Source organism: Mus caroli, chromosome 15, assembly GCF_900094665.2.
Source record: "Mus caroli chromosome 15, CAROLI_EIJ_v1.1, whole genome shotgun sequence".
Classification (NCBI taxonomy): domain Eukaryota; kingdom Metazoa; phylum Chordata; class Mammalia; order Rodentia; family Muridae; genus Mus; species Mus caroli.
The window spans coordinates 57,749,321-57,755,822 of NC_034584.1; the positions used below are offsets into that span (position 1 = coordinate 57,749,321).

General features: G+C 39.0%; 1 protein-coding gene across 1 annotated transcript in view; it reads right to left on the minus strand.

The window, feature by feature from the left end:
- Gsdmc (gasdermin C) overlaps positions 1-6,502 on the minus strand; it is a 26,496-nt gene that overhangs the window by 13,284 nt on the left and 6,710 nt on the right. The window lies entirely within an intron of this gene.

The following is a 6,502-nucleotide window of genomic DNA, read 5'->3' on the forward strand; positions in this document are numbered from 1 at the left end:
TATATATATATATAGTATTTGTATATACTATATATACAAATTTGTATATATATATACATTGTGTATATATATATTTGTATATATATATACAAATACTATATATATATATAGTATTTGTATAAAATATGTATATACAAATTATGAAATAAGAAATGACTACTTTTCAGAAAGAGAGAGGCTTTGGGGTGGGTCAGGAGAACAAGAAATGGTAATGGGGTGAACATGATGAAGTATATACTATGCTGTGTGAGAATACTATAATAAGAACCATTATTTTATGCTAATTTAAAATAATAAATACAAAAAGGAGAAATCAGAGGGCTGATGACTTTGATAGACATTTCTCTAGATAATAGATGAAATCAGTTACTTGTCTAGTGGATTCGAAACCTTCCCTAACACACATAAGGACCTGGGTTCAAGACCCAGTGCTACCAAAAAAGATATACAAATAACCAATAAATATACAAAAGGACAAATGTCACCAATCTTCATTAAAAATATGTTAAGCAACATCACAATGAGTTATTATATCTCCCAGGATGCTGTTATAAAACTATATAAAGGCAATAACTGTTAGTATTAAAAATGTTAAAAATGGAACCAGGTACACTGAGAGAATTTAAAATATTATCTCTTCTACAGAAATCAACTAGGTTTCTCAAAAAAAAAAATCTTAAGGAGATAATTGACGGCTGCAGAGATGGCTAAGTGGTTAAGAGCACTCCCGACTCTTCCAGAGGGCCTGAGTTCAATTCCCAGTAACCACATAGTGGCTCATAGCCATCTGTAATGGGATCTGATGCCCTCTTCTTGTGTGTCTGACGACAGCAGCCATGTACTCGCACACATAAAATAAAAATAAATTAAAAAAAAAAGAATTGAAGATAGTATCTCAGCAATACAGTAGCACACTCATGTTCATTGCAGACATTCACAAAGGCCAAAATGTAGAAACAATCTAAACAGCTGTTAACAGAATGAAAAAAATGTGACATCTTACTGTGGACTATTACCAGCCTTAAAGGAAAAGAAATTCTACAAAATGCAATAATTTGATAAATCTTGAGGATGCCGAGCTATATGTCAGTCAAGAACACACACACACACATGATTCTACTTATGATTTATCTGGAACTCTCCACGACCCAGAGAGAAAACAGTGCTCTCCCAGAGAAAGCTCTGTAGAGGGGGAGAGAGAAGGGCATTCTTAGCCAATCACCTTAGTGTTTCCTTTGCACAGAAGAGGAAACTACAGATCTGAGAAGAAGGTTTGGATCTATTCTCTGTTGAAGGCAGAGCTCATGCTATATATTTTACCTCAATATATTAAATATTGTAGATAACATTTTCCACACATATAGTCATAACTCAATATAGCTGGGTGTTCCAGGCTCTGAATAGATATCAATATCTGTATGTGACCACAAACTCCCAGTAACATTTAAGTTGTCTCTAAAATACTTAAAGTGCTATTGTATTAGTAACTTTTTTTAAGTTGCTATGAAAAAAGTACCTGACATAAATGACTTAATGGAGGAGAGACTAATTTTGACACAGGGTTTCAGAAGGGCAGTTGCTTGAGCCCTGTGCATTCAGACAGAGCATCATCTGCACTGGGAACTGAACTGGGGTCCTTTGGTGGAGCATCAAGTGCTCTTACCTGCTGAACCATCTCTCCAGTCCCTATTTTCCTTTTTTTTTTTTACATACATATCTGTGTGATGTGTGTGACGTGTGTGCATGTATGCATGTATGTCCACACATTTGGGTGTTCAAGGGCATATATTTCTATGAATGCTCACCCACATGTGTGCATGTGAAGCCTGTGGTTGGCACTGAGTGACTTGATCAATCACTCTGCCTTCTATATTGAAGCAAAGTCTCTTGCTGACCCTGGAGCTCCCCACCTTGGCTAGTCTGGCTAATCATCTTGCCCGAGAGGTCTCCTATCTATACCTCCTGCATGCTGAGATTACAGGCTGGCACCTTTCCCACTGGGTTTTGTATGGGTTCCTAGGATTAGAAGTCTGATCCTTATTGAGGCAGTAAAATCTACTGCCCTTGATCCCAGTATTGGGAGGCAGGGAGAGGTGGATCTCTAAATTTGATGCCAGCCTGGTCTACAGAGTGACTTCCAGGACAGGTAAAACTACACAGAGAAACCCTGTCTCCGGGGAGAAGAGGGAAAATTCTTTACCACATAATGCACAGAAAGTTCTATCCCTGCTGAACCCCCTCTCCAAGCCCTTTATTGAATATGTTTAGTTAATGGTCAGTTTATTCCAAAGCTGTGGGATCCATGAATCCATAAGGCCAATTGCACTACCAATTATATATGTATAACACACACACACACACACACACACACACACACACAATTTCTTGGTATAAAAATTCCACGCTGGGCTTGGTGGCAAACACCTTTAACCCCAGCGCTTGGAGGAAAGAGGCAGGCAGATTTCTGTGAATTCAAGGCCACCATGGTCTACAAATAGAGGACAGCCAGGGCTCTGATACACAGAAAAACCCTGTCTTGAGCAAAGAATATAATTATTTCTGAGGCTATTCATAGCAATATTCAAATAACACATATATGCAGCTTACACTAGGGTGAAGACTCAAGATTGCTACAGACTTTTTAAAAATTAATGATGGGTTTTGTGCAAAGCATGGCAAAGGGGAGGAGTGCAGAGAACCTCAGGGTCCCTAGGGTAACGTGATGGAGTTGGTGCCNTTTCCCTGACTGTCATTTCCAAGCAAAAAAAAAAAAGTGCATTCATATCTCAGCACATTGATTTTGAAAGCCAGGGAAAGATTAATCATACATACCAGCACAGGACAGTAGAAACTGTCAGGGAGATAAAATGTTTGAGGTAAAGGTTATGGGTAGAAATCAAAACTTTGGTTGTAGATATTCATGAACTTGGATATGTTAACAATACTCTACAGCAATATCTAATTAAGATCAATCTGCTTAAATCATTCTCTTTAGAGAAAAGAATGAGATTTCCAATGATAACAGAGTTTGAATGATAGGAATTTAGTAAGATGGAACTGTCAACAATTGTAAAAGAGTCCTCATGGGACCATTTCAATTATGTCCCCAGCACCAAACCTGAGCAGAGATGTGTCAGAGACCAGACATTGCCCTTCCTCACTCTCATGAGTTCCCCACTAATTCTCTTATGGAGANCTTAGGAAGTGTGTCCTTCCCTGCAGGTTACATGCATGACTTAGGAAAACCCATCAACTCATTCCCCAAACCAGCCTGCAGGACTCTGTCTGAGCACACAGCCTTCTCTCCTCATTCACCCCCTCATCCCCATCAGCACTTACCAGGCAGAAGCTGTGTTATCTCCTCTACAGAAAGTGCAATTGAATGTGGCTCCTTAGTCCTTGGACCTTCTAATCCAAGTATAACTTGTAAGAACTCCAGAACCAAATCAACGTGATTCTCTTTACTATGTCTCCTTCCTTTTAGCAGGTCCGAGTCAATTTTCAATGCAGTATTATGGCCAGGTAAACACGGGGGTGAACTCTGTTTTCCAGGAGCTAAGCTCTGAGCTCAGAATCAGTGTTCAAAGCCACCATCCAAAAGACTCAGCATCGCAGAGCATTGGCAGGTGTGCCTGGAGGGCTCTCCTGTCTTAGAGGAGGGAGGATTCTTAGCGCGCTCTCTCTTTCTCTCTCTCTTCACAAAGAAAACCAGCTGAGCAAGTCTGACTTGTGATTATCAGTGATTGGAAGTGCTGGGTGTGACTGTCAGGCTACAATGGGAAGATTCAAGCTTGTGCTGACACTGCAGTGGTTACAACATTCCTTGCCATAAACAATGCCTGTCAGGAGGCAACTCCAGGAAAGGAAGGTTTATTTCAGCTCCGTTTAAGTACAAAACTTAACTTCACAAACAAGTTAAGCAACAAAATACTATTTCAATAGAGAAAATAAAATGAGGTTGACATTTTAAAAACTTGAAACTCACTAGAAATCACAAGAAATCACATGGACAATCTAGGTAAATTTTCATTAAGAAAAGTTTGGGGTTTTTTTTTCTGGTTTTACTTTTTTTAAAATTTTATTTTATTAGATATTTTCTTCATTTATATTTCAAATGCTATCCTGAAATTACCCTATACCCTCCCCCTGCCCTTCTCCCCTACCCACCCACTCCCACTTCTTGGCCCTGGCATTCCCCTGTCCTGGGGCATATGAACTTTGCAAGATCTAGGGGCCTCTTTTCCCAGTGATGGCAGCTAGAGACATGAGCTCTGAGGGTACTGGTTAGTTCACATTGTTGTTCCACCTATAGGATTGCAGACCCCTTCCGCTCCTTGGGTACTTTCTCTAGCTCCTCCATTAGGGGCCCTTTGTTCCATCAAATAGATGACTGTGAGCATCCACTTCTGTATTTGACAGGCACTGGCATATCCTCATAAGAGAGAGCTATATCAGGCTCCTGTCAGCAAAATCTTGCAAGCATATGCAATAGTGTCTGGGTTTGGTGGCTGATAATTAGATGGATCCCGGGGTGAGACTTTCTCTGGATGGTCAATCCTTCTGTCTCAGCTCCAAACTTTGTCTCTGTAACTCCTTCCATGGGTATTTTGTTCCCTATTCTAGGAGGAATGAAGTATCCACACGTTGGTCTTCCTTTTTCTTGATTTTCTTGTTTTGCAAATTGTATCTTGGGTATTCTAAGTTTCTGGGCTAATATCCACTTATCAGAGAGTGCATATCTAGTGACTTCTTTTGTGATTGGGTTACCTCACTAAGGATGATATCCTAAAGATACATCCATTTGCCCAAGAATTTCATAAATACATTGTTTTTAATAGCTGAGTTGTACTCCATTGTGTAAATATACCATATTTTCTGTATCCATTCCTCTGTTGAGGGACATCTGGGTTCTTTCCAGCTTCTGGCTATTATTATAAATAAGGCTGCTATGAACATAGTGGAGCATGTATGCTTATTACCAGTTGGAACATCTTCTGGGTATATGCTCAGGAGAGGTATTACATGATCTCCTGGTAGTACTATGTCCAATTTTCTGAGGAACTGCCAGACTGACTTCCAGATTGGTTGTACCAGCTTGCAATCCTACCAGCAATGGAGGAGTGTTCCTCTTTCTCCACATTCTCCCAGCATCTGCTGTCACCTGAATTTTTGATCTTAGCCATTCTGACTGGTGTGAGGTGGAATCTCAAGGTTGTTTTGATTTTCATTTCCCTGGTGATTAAGAATGTTGAACATTTTTTCCGGTGCTTCTCAGTCATTCATTATTCCTCAGGTGAGAATTCTTTGTTTAGCTCTGTATCCCATTTTTTGATGGGGTTATTTAAATTTCTGGAGATCAGCTTCTTGAGCTCTTTGTATATATTGTATACTAGTCTCCTATCATATTTAAGATTGGTAAAAACTCTTTCCCAATCTGTTGGTGGCCTTTTTCTGTTATTGATAGTGTCTTTTGCCTTACAGAAGCTTTGCAATTTTATGAGGTCCCATTTTGTCAATTCTTGATCTTGCAGCACAAGCAATTGCTGTTCTATTCAGGAATTTTTCCCCTGTACCCATAACTTTGAGGCCTAAACATAATAAAAGCAATATACAGCAAACCAGTAGCAAACATCAAACTAAATGGATAGAAACTCGAAGCAATCCCACTATAAATCAGGGACTAGACAAAGCTGCCCACTTTCTCCCTACTGATTCAATATAGTACTGGAAGTCCTAGCCAGAGTAATTAGACAACAAAAGAATATCAAGGGGATACAAATTGGAAAGGAAGAAGTCAAAATATCATTACTAACAGATTATATGATAGTATATATGTGACCCTTAAAATTCCACCAAAGAACTCCTAAAACAAATAAACAGCTTCAGTGCAGTACCTAGATATAAAATTAACTCAAACAAATCAGTGGCCTTTCTCTACACAAAGAATTAACAGGCTGAGAAAGAAATTAGGGAAACAACACCCTTCAAAATACTCACAAATAATATAAAAAACCTTGGTGTGACTCTAACGAAGGAAGTGTAAGATCTGTTTAAGAACTTCAAGTCTCTGAAGAAAGAAATTATAGAAGATCTCAGAAAATGGAAAGATCTTCCATGCTCATGGATTGGCAAGATTAATATAGTCAAAATGGCTATCTTGCCGAAAGCAATCTACAGATTCATTGCAATCCCAATCAAAATTCCAACTCAATTCTTCAACGAATTAGAAAGAGCAATCTGCAAATTCATCTGGAATAACAAAAAACCTAGGATAGCAAAAACTATTCTAAACAATAAAAGAACCTCTGGGGGAATCACTATACCTGACCTCAAGCTGTACTACAGAGCAGTTGTGATAAAAACTGCATGGTACTGGAACAGCAACAGACAGGTAGACCAATGGAATAAAATTGAAGACCCAGAAATGAACCCACACACCTATGGTCACTTGATCTTTGACAAGGGAGCTAAAACCATCCAGTGGAAAAAAGACAGTGTTTTC